Source organism: Lepus europaeus, chromosome 17 (genome assembly GCF_033115175.1).
Source record: "Lepus europaeus isolate LE1 chromosome 17, mLepTim1.pri, whole genome shotgun sequence".
Classification (NCBI taxonomy): Eukaryota; Metazoa; Chordata; class Mammalia; order Lagomorpha; family Leporidae; genus Lepus; species Lepus europaeus.
Window position 1 is genome coordinate 79,241,844 of NC_084843.1, and position 19,948 is coordinate 79,261,791.

Below are 19,948 nucleotides of genomic sequence, written 5' to 3' on the forward strand. Positions count from 1 at the left end.
CACCAAAGTGTCTTTGGGGAAGCAAACTGTTCAGTATAAATAGAAGGCCATGGATCCATTTTTTTCAGTTGTAGAGGAATTATGCTTTAGGTTTGAGCCCAAGTGATGTCACAGTCACTGAGGATGTGCACTCTGGGCTGGGAGGTGACCAGTGGCCAGTAGTGCATCTACTGCCCAACTGACCAGGTGTTGGTAGCGCAGGCAGGAGGCACATTTGACAGAATCCAATGGATTCAAGATGGAGGTGAGTGGGACTGGCTCTCTGCATGACCTGTGACGTGGGGAAGGTCGCGCCCAGGTGGGTGGCACTGGTCTTCCATGCCAGGTTCCATGAGTGATGTGGCTGAGCTCTCAGTGGGCCCCTGTGTGCAGAGCGTGTATACAGTTGTCTCATTCCTCCCACTCTGCTGGGCACCAATGGCGAGTGGGCCTTGGTGTGAGTCTGTGTCAGACACGGGTTCAAGACTAGGTGTCAGATCAGCTGGTATCAGGTGGGGCAGAGAGGTCGCCTCTGAGAGCCCCAGAGTTGCGGGGGCTGGGAGTGGGCCAGGGAGACCCTTAGACTTGGGCTCCCTGGAAGACACGTGGATGGCAGGCTGGGGGAGGAGCGTCCTACCTGAGGGCAGGTGAGGTGAGCAGGGGAGGGGCTGTCCTTCCCCATCCGTCCCTAGTCCCTGTGCTCTGGATGAGTCATCCTCCTGGGACCTGACCACCAGGTGCCCACTTGCCTGGCTGTGTGGCTGTCCCCCAGGGCAGCAGTTCCCCTGGGCTCCCCTGTGCTGGCTCACATGTGTGTGTGTGTTTTATAGATTGGATATGAATGCCCTGAGGTCCGGAAGGGCCCAGGAGCGAGCAGCCATCATAATGAACTATGAGCAGGTATGGGCCTGGGTGCTGGGGGAGGAGGTAGGCCCTGCCTCAAAGACTGTGCCTGTGAGAGCCAGACCCCGCCTCCCTGGGGACAGAGTGCAGGGCCGGCAGCTCAGCTTCCTCAGTGACTTCTCATCCGGGTCTCCTCTTGGCTGCAGGGACGCCGAGGAGCGGCACTGTTAGAGCCTGAAGAAGAGGACGATGAGGGCAGCTGCCTCATACCAGACAGGCTTGAGTTCCTGCAGTGAGTCCTCCGCACCCCACCCCACCCCAGGGCAGGGACTGGGGTCAGAAACCCCAACATGAGGTGCCACACCTGTCCCCAGGCCCCCACCTTGAGCCCAGCTGTGGTCACAGGCAGGCACTGGTCAGCATTTGGCCAGAGCCGAGTGACCCTGTGACTCAGGACTGCAGGCAGAGACAGAGCTGGACATGGGGCAACCACTGGGCACTCTAACTCTGAGGCCTCTGTTTCTGTTAAGTAGAGGGGGTGGCTTGAGGGTCCCCATGCTCCCAGGCAACACAGCCTGGCCATCGTCACTCCAGAGCTGTGTCCACAGGGTTGGGGCACCAGCCTAGCAGCTGGGCAGTTGTCCAACAGGTGCCTGGGTCTCAGGGCCCAAGCTCAAGGCTTCCTAAGACCTAGTCTGAGGGATGGCCAGGGGTGTGGCCTCTGTGGCTCTGAACCTGCCTGCGGGCTCCCATAGTACCGACCGCGGGGAGGGTGCAGCTGAGAGCCCTACCCCCGGGTCTGTGCTGGAAGGATGAGGCCTGCGAGCAGGAGGCAGACTTGGAGGCTATTCCCACAGATGTCAGCGAGAGAGGCCCCATGGCTGGAGGGTGGGCTCTGGTGACCTAGAGGGATGGAGCCATCTCGGGCTGTCTGTGGCGTGACTCAGCAGCCCACCTTAGCTTGGAGATAGGGGGTACTGGCTCCATGTTGTGCCAGAACCTGCAGAAAGGAAGGAGCAGAGTGGTGGAGAGATGGCCAGGGTGCGGGCTGGCAGAGGAGGGGTAGGTGTGGAGCCAGCACCTAAGGCGGCCAGTGCACAGGGGAGGAGAGTTGTCAGGGGGCATTGTGGGGGTGTGGTGGTCCCAGGTGCCTCAGCCCCAGGTGCACACTCACAGCACTGAGCATCTCTCAAGCAGGTCACCCAGACTCGGTCAGTTCCAGGGTGACTTCTTGGGGAGAGCTGATGTGGGGACACTGCTGCTAACCCCTGGGCAGCTTGGCCCTGCTCAGAACAGCAACCCCCCAAACGGGGGGCGGGGGCGGCCACACGCCCAGGACAGTGGACCTCTGACAGGCCTGGAGCCCCCCACTGGCAGCAAGGGCCCCTGCAAAGTCCTGGGCTCCTTGTGCTCACGGTCACCAGCCCCTCCCTTCCCATCTCAGTCCCCTGGGATGAGAGGATGAAGCTGGTCCTTCCCTGGCCCACTAGGGAGGTAGAGGTGCCGGTTGTGGTCCTGTCCTCACCTCTCCACCTCCCTTGCTTTCCAGTGAGCAGAAGCTGCCCAAGGACAGTACCCTAGGGGCAAAGGTAAGGACAAGTCCTTGGCCATAGGCCAGACATCTGGAAGCAGAGCTGGGTGGAGGGGGCACATGGGGCTCGGCAGTGGTTAGTGGGAGCGCCATAAGGTCCCACGATGCTGTATTTACACAGCACCTGCTGACATCTTAACCCACTCACCTGTCCCAGAACTGAGCTGCAGCTCAGGGGCATCTGCCTGTTGGCCGCCCTGACTTATTGGCATGCTTGGGAGTGACCTGGCTGGAGCTCAGGGGCTCTGCCTTTACAACAGGGCAGCTCGGGTCAGAGGCCAGGCCACTGACACTCCCCCAGACAAAATACCCGGGGCTCACGGCCTGTGCCTTTTCTGGCTCCTTCCTTTGAGCGCACACAGAGCTCCTGAGCTGCATCTGAGAGCCACTCTCAGAGCCTGAAGCTGGGCTCATGCCATCCTATCCCGTTTTCCAGTGTAAACAGGTGCGCAGCATCCAGAAATGGATCAAGATGATAAAGAACCACAGCAAATACCGTGGCAGCGAGAAGGTACCGTGGAGCTGAGGGCCCCTCGGGGACACTGAGAGCTGAGTTGGGGTTTGAGCAGTGCCCATTCCCGAGCCAGGCACCGCCTGCCTCTCAGATGCCCAGGGGCAACTGTCCAGCCCCTAGGGACACAGGTCATCTGCACCCCGTCCCAATAAACACAGGACACTGTCCTGGTAGAAAATCTGAAGTCACTGCTGAAGACAATCCCAGATGCAGGGCAGGTGTGGTTCCAGGAGCCCTGTAGGGGGCAGTCAGTGCAGGGCAGAGCCGGTGCCCCTGAGCCCTTGGCCCCCAGTCACTGTGCGTCATAAAGCCCCCATCTGGGCAGATCCTCCCTCTGCCAATACACACGGAGCCCCTGGCTTCTCACTCCTGCTGTCTCACCCTGCATTCCCTCCCCGAGTGGCCACGTTCACCACTCATCAGAGCCTCCTCTCTCCTGTAGTTTCAGCGCAGAATACACAAAGGCATCCCTGCCCAGGTGCATGGGAAGGTGTGGGCCGTGATGCTGGAGGTGGACAAGAAGAAGGCCCAGAATCCGGGCAAATATGCGGTACGGCTCTGCACTCAGCCCAAGGGGTCCGGCCTGCTGGGGCCTGGTCTGGAGCCTGAGTCTCCGTGGAGGACCGTCCCTCACTGAGCCCTCGGGAGCCTCCTCCCCATCCTGCCTCCCTCTCCCTAAATCCTAGTCAGTGCCTCCTCCACGTCTTCCCAGACCCAGCTGGGACTGCACATGTGTGTTTTGTACCAGAGGCTTTAACCTGCTCTCTGCTGAGCTCACCGGGCCTAAGGCCAGAACAGAGGAATTGCTGGGCCCATGATGGGCGGGGGTCTCCCAGTATGAGATCACAATGGTGTGAGGTCGGGAGCCCCACAGGCTCTGTGCTAACAGGGTCTGCCCACAGCTGGCCCCGCCTTCACATGGACTTGCAGCCCCTGGCATTGCCCTTGCCTGGAGTGGCTGGTCCAATGGTCAGACAGCTCTCAATGCTTCCAGGAAAGGAGGGAGCGAGGGCTGGTGTGAGCAGAGGGCTGTCAGCTGCAGCTGGCTCTCATGTCCCCGGCTGCCATCAGGGAGCAGGGCCCAGCTGTGTGGCCCACCCTGCCTCCCCCAAGTCTGCAGTTTGGGGCTGGCCCTGGGAGCTGGGCCTAGAGACAGTCATTGCCCAGGCTCGGCTCCAAGCCAAGGGTGGCTTCCAATGTCTAGATGGAGATGGGCCCCTCCAGCAGGGGGCGCCATGGAGCAGTGGTCAGGCTGTGGCTGACTCCTGGAGGGCAGGGCCTGAGATGCCTGTGAGGAGGATCTGAAGCCTGGCTGGGGTCAGACCGCGTCTGTGCTGAGAGCTGAGGGCAGGCAGGGGTAGTGCACAGGGACCTTTCAGAGCCCCTGTCTGATGCTGACCATCGGGGTCCCAGTGGCCCCCTCAGCAGGGATGCTGGCCATGGGGGTGATGTGGACAGAGGCAAGTAGGGAGCCCATGACCCTCCCTCAATGTGGGACCCAGAAAGGAATGTGCTCCCTGCAGGGAACTCTCCCTGTCAGCCAGAAGAGCTGATGTGGACTTGAGGTCCTTGTGTGGCATTGGGGCTTTGCTGGTCCTGAGGCTGGCCCCTCCTCCTTGTCCCTGCCCTGCAGGAGATGAAAGAGCAGGCCAACTGGGCGCCACTCACTTCCATCACATCGACTCCACCATCACATGGACTTTCAGAAACCACCTGATGTTCCGGGAACGTTACGGAATGAAGTGAGGCCTCTGGGCTGGGGAGGACCTGTGGGTGGGAGGAGCAAGGGTCCTGGGGCACATGGGGTCCCTAGGGAAGACTTGGGTGCAAACCTAAAACAGTTCACTTAGCACAGAAAACAAAATTGCCTTTTATATATAATATAAACTTTTTTATATTATATAAACTTCCCCAAAGACACTGTGGAGAGAATGAAATGAAAAGAAACCCAAGGGGAGACAATATTAGTGATCTACCTAATTAAGGTATTGTTTCCAGAACATTCAAGGAGCCCTCAACTCAGTAAGAAGGAAGCAGTGGGCAGCCTCCTAGCACCCCAGGGACACAGGCTCAGGAGGGCCCCTGCATGACGGGACACACAATTCTCCTACTCAACAATGAACACACACTTATCACCTAAACCACAACGGGGCAGCAGCGCACAGCTGTGAGAATAGGGGAACTTAGACCACCGAGGACGCCGGGTGCTGGGCAGAACGTGAGGCGAGGGCCACTCTGGTTCATTGCAGGAACAGAGCACGGTGGCCCAGGCCCCCGGCAGCACCCAGGGCCATTTCTCACAATGAGAGACACACACCTTCCACACGAACCCCCAGCATACACGCACATGTACACAACCACTAGAACAGCAGAGTGCACAGAAAACCCTCACGCAAGATTCAGGGTTGTGTTCACAGTCACAGCCTGCACGATGCTCAGTGGGGAAACAGATAAGCAACCCGTGTCACAGCTGAATCCTAGAACGGGATTCAGTGAGAAGCAGGATGAAGCTCAGCCCTGAGCTCACCTAGATGCATCTCAGGTGCATCCTGCTAAGAGAGGAAGCGTCCCTCAAAGGCTACACGTGCTGTGATCCACTGCAAGAGGCCGAACCCTGGGACACACAACAGGGCAGTGGTGGCCACAGGCTGGGGGAGGTGGGGTGTTTGGCCACAGAGGCTCATGGGAAACACATAGGCCACAGGAGCTGCTCCCTACCAGGCTGAACGTGCATAGGAGGCTGACTCTCCATGGCTTAGACCCACAGGACTACACCTCCCACAGTGGGACGCTCACCTGTGCAATGAACACCCACCTGGGGAAACGAAACTGCATGTGACTGCACCCTGGGAGGTGTGTGTGTCCCTGCAGGCAGCGCTCACCCACATGGCGGACCACATGCAGGTGCCCTGACGACATCACTGCTCATGAGCAGAGTGTCACGGGCCCTGGTGTGGCTGTCAGGCTCTGTTAGGCAGAGCCACACTGAGGGCCTCGGCAGCACAGGACACACAGCCTTGCCTCTGTCCACTCTCTTGCAGCCAACGCGCCTTATTCCAAGTGCTCATGGCATATTCTGTTTATAATCCTGTGAGTATTCTGGGATCGTATCACAGGTGCTATCCCGGCAGTCCATGCAGGGCATCCTTGGTCACAGAGATCTTAGCCTGGGTTGAGGGGGCCTCTCTCATCCACAGCTCTAGGACAGAGGGGTAGAGGCCAGGCTCCAGGCCTCCTTGGACCCAATCCTAAGTTCTGGGAAGAGAAAGGCAGCCTTCTCCTGGGCTGGCCTCCAGACCCCAGGGAGCTTGGCCGCATTGGGACGCCCCTCCCAGGACTAGCATTCCACACAGTGGGGTGGGGGGCAAAGGCAGGGCAGATCAGGTGCATGACTTTGCTCATCAAAGTGGAGTCTGGGCCCCACTGATGCCATTACACCCACCAGATGTGTGGTTGGACCCATGGGCCTGAATCCCACTCCACACAGCGCCACTGCCACAACCACCCACTCAGACCTTTCCCATGTGTGGAGCAGGTGCAGGGCTCCATGGGTGACCCAGCAAGGCCTGGAGTCCCCATCTCCCTGACCTGCCACTGGCCAACCCTGCCTGGTGCCCTGGTTCCCAGGGGGCCTGGCACTCAGGAAGCCCAGGCCTGCACCCGGGACAGAGGCACACCTCCTGTTCTGGTCCTGGTAGCACTTCCTGGCTTACTTCTTCCTCATGTGAGAAAGGGCCACCAGGTCACCCACAGAGCTCAGGGGTCCAGAAGCTTCCATGGGCATGGGTCTGGATTCCCACAGCAACCTGGCCCATCCTGACAGCTTGGGGGTAACAGGTGCCCATACCTCAGGTCTCCCCCCTCTGCTGCCTAAGCTCAGGCCCTGCAGGATTCCCTCCAGGAACTTGGAGAACTTCCATGGGCTCCAATTCTTAGGCTGCTGACACCAAATGCCAGGATTCAGGCACAGGGGCTCCCTCCCCAATCTTCCTAGACCCTTCAGTGGGTAACCCTGGTCTCCCTGAGAGGTGGGCCATCCCAGGATATCATTCTTGCCAGGGGAGGTCTCCTAAAGTTATTCTGGGATCTTGCAGGAGGTGGGCTACAGCCAGGGCCTGAGCCATGTTGTGGCGCTCCTGCTCTTGTATATGCCCGAGGAGGACTCTTTCTGGGCCCTGGTCCAGCTCATGGAAAACAACAAGCATGCAATGCATGGTAGGTGGATGGCGTGTGGGGCCCAGTGCATGCAAGTCTGTGCACAGCCCTCACTGGCTCCTGACTGTGCTGGACAGTGTCCCGGGTAGGGGGAAGGGAGGCTCCATAGAAGCCAGGGCTAGCAGAGGCCTCCTAGACTGAGCCACCCCCCTTATTTCACCACCATCCAAAGGCCCTGCAGCTTGGCCATGGCCATCCTGTGTGTGGAAACCTTCAGAACAAGGGGTCCTGTCCTTGTCCAGTGACTCAGGTTGTTTCTGGCTCTTCTGCCTCACACAGGTCTATGCAGACTCTCAAGCACAGAGCCACACCCAGGGAACTTGCAGAAGGCAGCATCCCCTGTAGGGTCACTCCCCCCTCGCTCCTGAGTCTTGGAATGGTCAGGAGACACCCAGTTTGACAGCACTCACCCCAGTTGGATATAGGGGGCAGCCTGGCCTGGGCTGCACACAATCACCCGCCTGCACCCACCTCCCAAGCAGATGCTCTGCCCTGGCCATGTTCGTTCCCACCTGCCCCTGTTTGAGCCTCCCCTGACCCTCAGTGCTCAGAAACACCCCACCCCGGCCTTGGGCTCTCCAGCCTTCCTAGGAGGAGGCTCTAACGTGGGGGTGTGGCCGATACTACTCACTTTTCTACAAACCGAACACCCCAAAACTGGAGCAATTCCAGCACCACCTGGGAGCTATCATGCATCGCGTGCTCCCCTCCCTGGAGAAACACCTGGTAAGTAAAGCATCTCCTTTCTCCTCTCGGGGGCTCTGTGCTCATGGAGGGGAGGACAGAGAGGGGTCCTGACTGCTTCCTGGGCGAGGGGAGGCCACGTCCTCACCAAGGCTTTCCTTGGTTATTGGGGTCCGCGGCAGCTTGGGTGTTGGTTTGTTTTCCAGCACTTGGTCCCCCAGAGTTTGCGTAGATTGAAGGAAGACGCTGTCCCCAGGGCAGAGTGGACTGAGGGACCTGTGTCCCTTCAGGAACCTGCATGGCTAGGAGAGGGGATGCACCTGCTGCTGGGATTCCTGCACCCAGGGGCACTGCCACAGGGCTCAGGTTAGAGGGAGTCAGGCCTGGGCCCTGGGCCCTGATCCCCCTCTGCTTCTTCTTAGGAGAAGGAGGAAGTGTACCTTGAGGACTACACCACGCACTGGTACAACCAGGGCTTCCTGGATGCGGTAAGTGCCCCGGGGACCCCTTGCCCAGGGAAGCTCCTGCCCCGGTGCCTGTCTCTCTTTTCCTGGTGGCCTGTGACTCTGAGCTTCCCCAGCCCCAGCAGACACAGGAGGGAGCCTGCTGTGAAGACCAGGCAGGCCCTGTCCTGCTGAGGGTGGTCCAAGCTGAGGCTGAGCCTCAGGGCCAGCAAGTGGGGGACAGGGCCAGGGTCAGTGGTTGGAGCAGGAACAAGGGTTGGAGCAGCCATGGTGGCTGCGCCATCCCTAGGGCTCCCCCCAGCCTGATGCCAGCCCCCTGTCTATAGCACCTGATGAAGATGTCCAAGGACCACATCCGGGAGTTCCTGCAGGTGACACTGAAGCAGGCCTGGTCACTGAGCGAGGATGTGGTCATCAGGCAGCTGCGGGCCTCCATGCGTGAGCTGGGGAAGCTCCAGTGCCTCCTGCCTCCTGAAGGTGAGTCCAGCACACGGCCCCATCCCATGCTCCCTTGGGGGAGTCAGTAGTGGGAGTGGCAGCCCCGCCCAGGCCTCACCTCTTCCTTATCCTCCTTGTCCTCCCCTGGCTCAGCAGTTCTGCTTTCAGAAGCTCTGACAGCATGGCCTGGCAGGGCCTCGGGCAGCTTCCCTGAACCCTCCTGCGGGGTGTGGGTGGAGTGATGGCTCTCCCTCCATGTCTCTGGGGCTGGGCTGTGGAGCTGTCCTAGGGCTCTGTGTGTAGCTCTGTGTGTGAATCAGCTGACCTCCAGTCTGGAGTGGATTCGAGGCCCCACCTTGAGCTACCCTGCCCAGGTCTGGAGCAGGTACCCTGGCTCAGTGCCCCCAGGAGCCTGGAGCACAGCTGGGCCCCCACTCCAGCAAGATGAGAAGCGGCCTTGCCTGCCCAGGGGCCTCTCCCCTACTGACCCCACACAGGCTCCTGGCACGATGACCACAGCTGTCTGCACACAGGACCCTCCTAGGACAGGGGTGGGCGGGGCTCCCACCTGCATGTGGGCAGGGCTAGAGGGAGGTGGGGCTGTGGGAGACCCTGCACAGTGAAGGCCAAAGCCAGCCAGCACTGGATCCCCTTCAGCCATCTGAGGACCCCTGGAAGGCCCTGGTGCCCTGAGCCCAGTTGTGGGGGCCGAGTCCACTCCTGTGAGCAGGGTGGGTGCAGAGGCAGGTGCTGGGGGCCCTCAAGGCAGAACCCAAGTGCAGCTGAGTGTGGGCTCTGCAGTCCTAGCCTCGGGCCAACACAAGTCAGCAGGACCCGGAGCAGCACTGGCCTCTGGGCTCTGGTGGGGAGGGGTCCCCGTGCTCATCCCCTGCTGCTGCTGCCATCAAGGACCTGAGCGCCTGGGTCCCCATGCAGAGCAGAGATGGGTTTGTCCCAGTTCTAGAGGCTGGCAGTGGGGGCCCAGGTGCAGGCTGTTCAGCCACTGGGGTGGCCCCACTGTGCTTCCAGGTACTGCCTCCCCTGGGAGCTTGTGGGACAGAAGTGGTGACAGCCATGTCTCACTGGGAAAGGGACAGTGGCTCAGGGGCAGAGGACACAGGGAACCCCTGCCACCTCTTTAGAAACCGCATTTCCTGTCCCCGAGGGCCTGAACCAGACCCCATGTCTGCCCCACAGCCCCAGCTCTCACCCCCATCATCGTAGGCTCAGTTCCCTTCCTACAATTCAGGAGGGACTCAGATGCGGGTAACTCAGCCAATGCACTGATAGGGCCCAGGAGGTCAGGTGGGGTAGTGACGGGGCCCTGAGTTGGTGCCTCGGTCCCCAGAGATGAGAGAGTGAGGCGAGGAGGTCAGAGACATCCACCCTGTGGGGCTGTGCAGGAGGAGCCGGAGCTGTCCCAGGGCTCCCCTGGCCCAGGCTGCACACACCCTCCCCTCTGGGGCCAGCAGCCCGGAAGAGTCCTCAGCGTCACTCGGGGTGATGGGGACCCTAGGGTGAGGTCAGGCAGGCACCCTACCGGCCAGACGGGAGCTGTAGAGAAGCAAACCGCATCTCTTCTTCTTCCAGCCAAGGCCATCGAACGGTGTAGCAGGCCTCTGGGGCAGGCACGCGTCCTCCAGAAGCTCGTTCCTGCCCCCACTGCTCCGAAGTCCAAGGTCGCCATTCAGGACACAGTGGCAGTGCGGGAGCAGACCAGGGTCCCGCTGACCGTGCAGTGGTGATCCATCCTCCAGAAAGCTTTGGCCTCTGCATCGCCGAGAGGGAAGGCATGGAGGAGAGGAGAGCTGCGAAGGCAGCCCAGAGCCCCTCGGCCTGGGCTTTGCTGTGGGGGCGCAGAATCTCCATGTGTTACCACCCTTCCGAGACTCCAGAGAGCTCGTGGGGGAGGGGAGGCCTGTGCCAGTGTGCCAGTCTCCCTAACCTGAGCGGGCCAGGGCACAGGGAGGACGACTCCTCTGACACTGGCAGCCGGGAAGGCCTGTGGATGTGGGCTCCTCCACAGGCCTCGGAGCTCTCGGAACCAGGGCCCATGCAGGCTGTCCCAGCCTGGGGGCCATGGCTGAAGACTCCCCCCTACTGGCATGGCAGCCCCATGCACTCTGGGGACAGTCACGGGCTGGAGCTGGCCAGAGCCAGCCCTGGGCTGGGAGACCAGGCCCGCATGCCCTCCCTGGCCTGAGGCCTCCTTGCCTCCTGCTCCATGGGGCACCTGGATGATGGGTGCCTCCTAGAAGAGAGGCTGAGCCCACCACGTGTCCTGCCCAGGCTGGGCAGCAGCCTTCCGTGTGTCCTCACGGCATCCTATACACTTGGTTGAGCCCCCATCCCCCAGGCTCTTCCTGGGGCCAGGACACCCCGTTACTGCAAGACAGCAGCAGTGCCGGGAGCCACTGTACTGTCCTCCCTGCCCCTCCCCCGCCACCCTCAGGTGGTGCTGATCCTGTATTAAATGGTTACATGGAAATGTGTTGGCTCCAGTTTGTGACCCTGGCGCCCAGTGGGCACTGGGTCAGGGAAGGGAGAGCAGCAGCCGTGAGTGCTGTGACCTCTGGGACAGATCAGCACAATAGGAATAGTCATGGTGGGAGGGCCTGAGTCACATTAGTTCTCTCGCCTGGATCTGGGTGGCCTTGGCTCCTGCATCCCTGGCTTGCCCCCATGTGTCTCTCCCTTCTTTGCTACACATTCCGGAACCCTGTTCCTCTTCCCCTGAACCTGGGAGAGGGCACCAAGGCTCTTGAGTGACGCCCTAGGGAGACAGCAGCAGGACCTCTGCACTGCTGACCCCTGCTGTCTGCACTGAGCTGCTGGGGGTGGGGCATGGTGGGCTGCTATGGGTGCCATGCACTGGCCCTGCTCACCCCAGCTAGGCCTGAAAACGGGTGCCCAGGAGTCCTTGGGCAGAGAAGGATCCCACCCAGGGAAGGAGACCCCCAGGGTCCCTCAGCACCCAGGGCCTTGCACAGACACTGGCAATTAGACCCAGCACCACTGTGACCCTGCCTAAGGCTTTTCTCTACTGCTCAGCATTGTTTGCATTCCAGTCATTGCTTCCAATACAGCTTTAAGACCTTTTTGTTTGGAAATGATCCTAGGCAGAGGCCTGGAGCCCCTGGTGCCCAGGTCTGGGCCTGACTGGCAGGGCTCGAGACCTGAGCACTCAGGAGTGGGCAATGGTGACCTGGTGGGGTGCAGCTCACAGAAGTAGGCCAGAGAAGGTTCCTGTGCCGAGAGTGTGCTCCTACAGGTGTGCTGGGGCGCAGGTGTCCTGCCCATCTCTTCTCTCGTTCCTCAGGGGCAAGTGTATCCCACAGTCTCTGCCTCACCACGCTTCAGCAGCCTCCTTCCTCTGACCCCCCTCAGCCGGTCACACGCATGTGCCTGGGAGGTCCCAGGAGGCTCCGGTATCTGGGGTTCAATTGCAAGCTGCATTCCAGAGTGTGGCTGATCACCATTGTTAGGGGTTTGGCTCTGGGGAGGCCCCTGTGTTGGTGATCCTGGGCCAGGTGCATCCTTGGCCCCAAGAGTCCCCTGCACCTGCACCTCCGGGCGGTGTGGACAGTGATGCCACCTGCTCTCAGAAGCCCTGATTCCCTGGCTGGTGTCTTCCCTCTGAAGGCCGCTCCTCCTCTCTGTCCATCCTGGGGGAATGCCTCGGTGCACCTTGCGGGCCCTCACTTCCGCCATCTGCCCCGGACTCCCTAGAAGGTTCCAGATTTCCTCAGCCCCTGAGTCAGCGCTCTCTGGACAGGAGACTTGCCATGATCCTGAGACCCAGGGAGGAGGTATGGAGTGTGCAGACCCTGGCAGGACTCCAGCAGCCCTGCTGGAACCCCATCCCCAGGCTGGGGAGCAGCTATGGCTGGATGATTCTGCCCACCCTGGTCATGGCTGACTCTGCTCAGGGGCCAGAGGTAGGAGGTGGCTCTGAGGGACCCACAAGTCCCTTGTTTCAGGAAATCCTGGCTGAGGGTCAGAGACTCCCATGGGGTGGTCCACAGCCCAGCTGTTCCTTTGAGTGTGGGAGGGGGCAGATTGGCAGGAGAAGGTCATGGGTTTCTCAGGTCTCCGTGGTTGCTGGATCCTGGGGAGGACTCCTCCCCTCCTTCTGTAAAGCCCCTTCCTCATGGCCGTCACCTTGAATGGACAGCTGCCTCTCTGTGAGCTTCAGTCTCCCGCTGTGGAGTGCCAGGTGGACTGGATATGAGGCCTTGCTCCCACCTGTGTCTTCAGCAACCCCATTCTGGCCACGGAAATGAACCTGCTCCCTCATCCTACCCTGCTGGTATCTAGAGCACTGGTCACCCCCTTTTTGCTCCATGGCCACCCATGATGCTGTGTGGCTCACTGCTTCAAGTCAGCTCCACTGCAGTGACCACAATTCAGCCTGATCCCACGGGCCCCAGGCCAGAAGCTTTCTCCCCCTGTCTGATTTCCTCCATGTTGCTGGCCCCCAAGTCCTGCCAGGGCATCTCTAGACTGCACTGGTCAAGGCTGCAACTCGTGGCAGTTGGTACGTCCCACGACACTGACATGGGGAAGCCCAGCGCCCACACTCCTGCACTGTAGAAGACCCCCCTCCCACTCCACCCCCTCCATATGGGGCCCAGTCTGACCCTCTCCCCACCCATGCTGGACAAGAATGCTCCTAAGGTTTATTGATCAGTACTTCCTTCATGGTAGACACTTTGTCCATGATCCTGCCCGTGGGGCCACCCAGACACCCCGTGCCTGTAGAAGGTTCTGTCCTCCCCCTCTCTCCAGGAGCCCCACCCTCATGTCCTGCCACACACCCTGAACCTCTTTGGAGCCCATCCTGCACCTCTCAGAGGCCACAGACCATTCATCCCTCCCCAACCTTGGATCTCCTGGTGAGTGCTGGGGAGGCAAGAGCAGTGGCCCTGTGACCAAGAGCTTGGCACTGGGCGGCAGCTCTTCTGATCCTTTGTCACCCTCTGGGCCCTCTGTGGACCGAGCCCTTCCCCTGTCTCACCCAAGGAGCCTCACAGAAGTATGCTGCAGTCACTTGTGGTTCAATGCCAATCTCAATGTGCCATTGGCATCTTGATAAGGATTACACTGAATCTAACTCACTTTGGGTAGTGTAGACACTTTAATAATAGTGATACTTCTAACCCAGGCACCAGGAGAATTTTTTAAAAGACTTACTTTATTATGTGAAAGAGTTACAGAGAGAGGGGGAGAGAGAGAGAGAGAGAGAGAGAGAGAGAGAGAGAGGTCTTCCATCCATTGGTTCACTCTCCAGATGACCGCAATGGCTGGAGCACTCATACAAGAAGCCGGCACTGCAGACCAGAGCTTTAACCCTCTGCGCCACAGCGCCACCCCTCAGGAGTGATTTTTGGATTCTCCAGTTCTTCCACTTCAGGGGCGAGCTTTTGGGCTATCATTAAGATGCCCATGGTTCACCTTAGAGTGACCGAGTCTGAGTCCTAGCCACTCCCCCACTTCCGGCTTCCTGCATATGTGCACCAGGGAGGCAGTAGGTGATGGCTCGGGTACTGTGTCAGTGCCACCCACATGGAAAACTTGAATTGGGTTCCTAGCTTTGGCCTGACCCAGGCTTAGCTATTGTGGATGTTTGGGTAGTGAGCCAGCACATAGGAGTTCTTTCTTTTTTCTAATCTTTCTTCAAAGATTTACTTATTTATTTAAGGGTCAGAGATATACAGAAAGATGAGAGAGAGAGAGAGAGAGAGAGAGAGAGAGAGAGAGAGAGAGAGGTCTTCCATCTGCTGGTTCACTCCCCAATTGGTCACAATGGCCAGAGCTGCACTGATTCGATTCAGGAGCCAGGAACTTCTTCTGAGTCTCCCACAAGGGTGCAGGGGCCCAGGGACTTGGGCCATCTTCTACTGCTTTCCCAGGCCATAGCAGGGAGCTGGATCGGAAGAGGAACAGCCAGGACTAGAACCTTCACCCATGTGGGCTGCCGGCACTGCAGGCGGCACCTTTACCTGCTATGCCACAGCGCTGGCTCCGAGGCGCTCTTTCTATCTGCCTGTTCATGGGCCTGTCAGTTTCTGTCTCTGTCTCTGTCTCTAAAATAACTGGATAAACATTTTAAAAATCCTAAGCCAAACCTTAAAATCCAAGGACCATCATCAGCACAAATATTTACAGTTTTCATTGCAGAACTGTTTGTGATTACAGGAGGTTGAAAGCAACCTAGGCGGGTACTGGGAAAGAGGAAACAGCTCGATGTTCGGGAGTTGGCCAGGTACTATCCACAGGGCATGGCTGCTCTCCCATTGAACATAACTTACACACCATGAACATCAGAAAAGATAAGACTAGGACCAGAGTGAATCGAGACAAAATAAAACCCCTTCTAGTGACACTGAAACATGAAGGAAGGCATGAACACCGCCGAGCCACCCAAAGGAGCAAATGCAGGAGAGGCAAGAGCTTGCTTCTGGGGGCCTGTGGAGGAAAGGAGGGTGAAATAGGGGCGTGACAGGCCTCGTGGGCATGCTATGTGTGTCCCCCATGGCCCTGTGCCTGGAATGGTAGTACTTGGTTTAATGCTCCGCTATGCCACCTTGAGTTCTGAAGGTGTTTTGAACACAGGATCCCCCACTCTAATTCTGCACTGGGCCCCACCAATTCTGCGGTTGATCCTCGGTATGGTGGGGTGTGTTGGGGGCCATCCTCCATGGCTGGTGTAGGGAAGAACAGAGCACAGGGTTGGGCACAGACAGCTGGTTTTGGAAATGGCCTGACCTAGCGGGACCACCCACACTTCTGTCTTGGTCACAGTTTCCTGGGCTAGATGGGAGAATGCGTAGGGTCTGGCAGAGGCTGGCCCAGGCACCAAGCCAATGCTGCTCAGGAGACCAAGGATTAGTGAGGATTAGGCACCAGTGTGCTTCCACATTCTAACCGAGGAAAGCAATCACAGCGTCTGGGGCACAAAGGGAGGGAGAGATGGAACCAATGGTGCACAGAACGATAGGCATTGCTTTAAGAGCTCAATACAGGGAGAACTCAGTGGGCCCTGCAGGTTATAGCTTAACGCCCAGAGTTTCAGAGTGCAGAGAAAACCCTGAGACTGTGGAAATCAGAGGAAGGAAGCAAGGACATGCCCGGTGCGCCTGGTATCTGTGGAATTCAGATCCCCGCAAAGGGTGTGGTTGTTGTCCTGAGTGCTTGCACTTGTGTGACCTCGTTTTTGAATGGCTCTAAGAAAATGTGTGCAGTCTGCCAAGCAGAAAAATGTGGAAGACTTGAAGTGCAGGAGAACCGTTAAGTGCCAAAAGGCATAAACCTGGGGTGAACTGGAGGGATTGAGGTCAAACATTCTGGAGGTGTTTCGAGCTTTTCATTGCCAAACTGGAGAAGAGGAGACTCAGGCCCCTCTGCTCAGAAACTGGACAGCTCAAGAGAGGGCTCGCAGGACTGGAGGCAGGAGGGTTCACCAGATCCCAGAAACCTCATCCGGTGTATAACGTTTCCAGTCTTACATACAAGGAGGACTTCCCACAGACACACACAGCCTTGCCAAGCAGCGTGCCAGGAACTGCTTGGGTGCTGTGGATGCACGGTGCAGGAATGGCACACCCCTCGCACTTGCACTCCTCGGGATTCTGGCATCTGGTGGAAGACAAGGAGGGGCCACATATCCCACTGTGCGAGGACTGGTGGGCTAGATATGACTACACAGCTCCCACATCTCCTCCCCACCCCCATCCCGGAATAGCCGGCCAGTCTACAACAGATCAGCGGATTGTCCATCTGTGTAGCGGCAGCACAGGCTACAGCAAAAGAGCCTGGTTCCTCGTAAGCCTCATTCTACAAATAACAGACAAGACTAAATCCCCTGGTATCCCTGCCCTCAGAGCTCCCTCTGAGCCAACACCTCTCATCCACTCCTCCCCCCAGCCCACCTCCCCAGAAGCACTACCATGGTGGAGGGCATGTCTGACCTTCTTGGGGCTTTTCCGGGTGCTCAGGTGTGTGGACAGACACATATGCACGCACGTATATGGGCTTGTTTATGTGCATATAGGTCTGGGATGGTTTCACATGATTTTACATACATAATTCTATACCTCTCATCATACAAATTTTAAAATATCACAATTTGTCGATCCAGAGTATCAAAAAATTTTAAATTTCTCCTTTTTATTATTTGGGAGACAGACAGACAGACAGAGCTCCCTCCCATCTGCTGGCCCAGTCCCCCAATGCCCACAGTGATCTCAGCTGGGGCTGAAGTCAGGCGCCAGGAAGTCGATCCAGCTTTCCCACATGGGCGGTGGGGACCCCACTCCGCGAGCCATCACTGCTGCCCCTCAGGGTCTGCAGTAGCAGACAGCTGGTGTACGGAGCTGGAGCCAAGGCCGAAACAGGCGTCTCATCCAGCGACATGCCTGCTCCTGACTCCGTCTCTCCCACTGCTGCACAGTGTTCTGCAGGATGAACGAACAGGGTGCATTCAGTCATGCTGCCGCTAGAGGACACTCAGATGACTGCCGATACTCACTGTTACCAGGGTGATCCTGACTATGCTTCCTTGTACATGCCCGCAAATGTCTGTATCTTAATAAATAAATTTCCCTGCACGCTGACTATACCAATACCCACCACCACTGGTGAGACACGAGGGTACCTGTTTATCAACTGATAAACTTGATGTTATCATTATTATTATTATTATTTTAGAGGTAGAGTTACAGACAGTGAGAAGGAGAAACAGAAAGGTCTTCCTTCTGTTGATTCACTCCCCAGATGGCCACAATGACCGGAGCTGCGCCGATCCGAAGCCAGGAGCCAGGTTCTTCCTCCTCATCTCCCATGCAGGTGCAGTAGCCCAAGCACTTGGGCCATCCTCCACTGCCTTCCCGGGCCACAGCAGAGAGCTGGACTGGAAGAGGAGCAACCGGGACTAGAACCTGGTACCCATATGTGATGCCGGCGCTGCAGGCAGAGGATTACCCAAGTGAGCCACAGTGCCAGCCCCAATGTTATCATTCAAAGACACTTGCCAGGGCCAGCATTGTGGCCCAGTGGGTGAACACCCTGGCCTGAAGAGCTGGAATCCCATATGGGCACCGGTTCTAGACCTGGCTACTCTACTTCTGATTCAGCTCTCTGCTATGGCCTGGGAAAGCAGTGGAAGATGGTCCAAGTCCTTAGGCCCCTGCACCCATGTGGGAGACCTGGAAGAAGCTCCTGGCTTCTGGCTTCAGATCGGTCCAGCTCCAGCCATTGTGTCCATCTGGGGAGTGAAGCAGCGGATAGAAGACCTCTCTCTCTCTCTCTCTCTCTCTCTCTCTCTGCCTCTACCTCTCTCTGTAACTCTGCCTTTCAAATAAATAAAATAGATCTTTAAAAAAAAAAGGCACTTGCCAGTCTGATCAGTCAAAAAGGCATCTCAGTGCAATAGTATTTGTATTTCATCAACAACTAGTGGTGTTTGAGCATTTTTCATGCTTGGCAGCAATTTGTGATAAACCATGACTCTACCTGGGGTTAGAATTGTAAAATGGGGACCAGCACCATGGCATAGCAGGTAAAGCCACCACCTCCAGTGCTGGCATCCCATATGGATGCCGGTTCAAGTCCCAGCTGCTCTACTTCCTATCCAGCTCTCTGCAATGGCCTGGGATAGCAGTGGAAGATGGCCCAAGTCCTTGGGCCCCTGTACCCGCGTGGGAGACCTGGAAGAAGCTCCTGGCTCCTGGCTTTGGATCGGCACAGCTCCAGCCATTGCAGCCAACTGGGGAGTGAACAAGCAGATGGAAGACCTCTCTCTCTCTCTCTCTCTCTCTCTCTCTCTCTGCCTCTCCTTCTCTCTCTGTGTAACTCTGACTTTTAAATAAATAAATTAATCTTAAAAAAATTGTAAAATGACAGTCACTTTCTAATGGCTCATTGAAGACATAGTCATCTTGTATCCAGCACTGCTAGTAAAACTTATAAGGATAGATGATCCTCTGTGTTTGACTTTTTTATTTAAACAAATAATCAAAAATAAATACATATTATTTATTTGAAAAACAGAGTTACAGACAGAGAGATGGAGAGATGGAGAGAGGTCTTCTATCTGCTGGTTCACTCCCTAGATGACCACAACAGTCAGGGCTGGGCCAGGCTGAAGCCAGGAGCCAGGAACTTCATCCAGATCTCCCATGTGGGTGCGGGGGTCCAAGCACTTGAGCCATCTTCTGCTGCTTTCCCAGGTGCATTAGCAGGAAGCTGAATTGGAAATGGAGCAGCCAGGACTCGAACTGGCACTCATATGGGATGCCGAGGTTTTAACTCACTGCACCACAGCACTGCTCCACCACCCTCCTCCACCCCCTGTCTCCTCTTACACTGTGTTCTGCAGGAGTGGGGCCTCTGGAAGCTGAGCCTGGGTTTAACCTTCAAGTCCTGGGAGAGATGCCAGCTGGACCATGCCCCAGGGCCTTGGCTGCAAATCTTGCACACTTTGTCATGGATACCCTGAAAGGGCACAAGATGGAAACCCAATGCTGCAGAGTGAGGCACTGACTTTCATCCACTGGGATTGACCCTCCAGTTTTCTTGAAAGCCTTTCTTCATGGAAAAAGATAAGATTTTAGGAATTGTTCTTGGTTGAATGTAGGAGGAAAAAGAGATCATTTCATAAATGCTTCTGAACTCTGGAGAACAATTGTGTGGCCTACCCTGACGGTTTCAGGATAAACGTATCTATGTGTGGTCCACCTCTGCCATCTCTGACAGATGGAGTTTCTGATGCCTCACTTGGGCCTGGCCCACCCAGTCCTGACTATCGTGGCCATTTTGGAGTGAACTAACAGATCGAAAATCTGTTTCTCTCTGTCTCTCCTCTCTCTCTGTCATTCTGCCTTTAACATAAAGAAAGAACTTTTGCTGTTCCATCGTTGTGAAAAATAATACCAAAAACTCTTGCACTTCCCCAAAACCAACAGAAGTATTTTTCTAAAGTTATTTGTTTGCTTGAAACGCAGTGTGAGACAGAGGGAGAGAGAGGTAGGTCTTTCATTAGCTGATTCACTCTCTAAATTCCCACAACAGCTGGGACTGGGCCAGACCCAAGCCAGGAGCCAGGAACTCCATCCATGTCTCCTATGTGAGTGGCAGGGACTATAGCCATGGCCTGCTGCCTCCCATTAGCATAAGCAGTTTGGGATGCAAAGCAAGCAGGACTCAATCCCTGGTACACCC

At 57.2% G+C, this 19,948-nt stretch overlaps 1 pseudogene; it reads left to right on the top strand.

The window, feature by feature from the left end:
* The first annotated feature begins 238 nt into the window (after nt 1-238).
* The window catches only part of LOC133775832 (low-density lipoprotein receptor-like), a 29,642-nt pseudogene continuing 9,932 nt past the window's right edge, over nt 239-19,948 (top strand).